The sequence below is a fragment of the Amphimedon queenslandica genome, unplaced genomic scaffold (assembly GCF_000090795.2).
Source record: "Amphimedon queenslandica unplaced genomic scaffold, v1.1 AMPQUscaffold_1498_Cont26492, whole genome shotgun sequence".
Lineage (NCBI taxonomy): Eukaryota > Metazoa > Porifera > Demospongiae > Haplosclerida > Niphatidae > Amphimedon > Amphimedon queenslandica.
The window spans coordinates 1-951 of NW_003558159.1; the positions used below are offsets into that span (position 1 = coordinate 1).

A 951-nucleotide genomic window follows, 5' to 3' on the forward strand; every position below is an offset into this window, starting at 1 on the left:
AGGATCCCCTTATTAAACAAGTCGTTATAGTCACATGGTAAAGATACCTAGTAATATCAATATTAGAGGAAATATTTGAATTTATTTTTACATGTACTTACGTTAAAATGAAGACTATAAGAAGTACTGTCGTTTACAGAAACGATCAATTCATCAGAAACAAAGAGAGCTACATAAGAAATAATACTAATACTAAAAAAGTTACCATTACCTGATATAATGGTAAAGTTGGTATCTGCCATTGTTATATTAGTAAATCCATATAGACTGACATTACTACCAGCTGCTCTCACCCCCCACTGGTACTAATTAAAATGGAAACTGAATGTAAACTTAAGTAGTTTCAGAACAGGAAATAGATTATTTTTATTAATGCATTGCATAGTAAAATAATGATTAATATCGGTAATTATGAGCTAGGCTATGAATATAATTAATGATTCAAAAATTCAAAAAAATAATGATTGCATAAAAACTGCTTTTTATAATGCAGTAGGTCTTCTTACATGTATGTTTCTTATTTCAAAATTCTTTTCTTCCAGTTATGAACTGATACCTGAAGACAAAATTATAATTATCAATAAAAAACATTATTAAATTAATAAAATTTAATAAAAAGTACGAAAACAAGTAAATAAAAAAAATTTCTATTAAATAAGAAAAAGTAGGGTTGTCAAAAAATAGAAGAAACAAGGGGGTTGAGTTCAATGATAATAATAATTAATAGTTCAATTAATAATAAACTTTAATTAATAAAAAAATAATTTATTCATAAAAATAATACAAAAATTTCAAAACCCTACTTTTGCAGAATTTTATGAAGGAGTATTGTTTCCTTTAAAATGACAAATTTTAATGAAAGAATGATAACCAAACTGCTTAGTTCCAGCCTACACAAGCGTGGCGAGTCCAATTACAATTCCTAACAAGTATATACATTAATATTTTTAA

At 25.4% G+C, this 951-nt stretch overlaps 1 long non-coding RNA gene across 1 annotated transcript; it reads right to left on the reverse strand.

Moving 5' to 3' along the window:
- Positions 1 to 9: 9 nt before the first annotated feature.
- LOC109593442 (uncharacterized) lies at positions 10 to 615 on the reverse strand. The gene is made up of 4 exons (XR_002190961.1): positions 507 to 615; positions 212 to 305; positions 102 to 169; positions 10 to 47 (listed from the first exon to the last, which is right to left on the reverse strand). It is a non-coding gene; the product is annotated as an uncharacterized LOC109593442 (long non-coding RNA).
- Between the last annotated feature and the right edge of the window lie 336 nt (positions 616 to 951).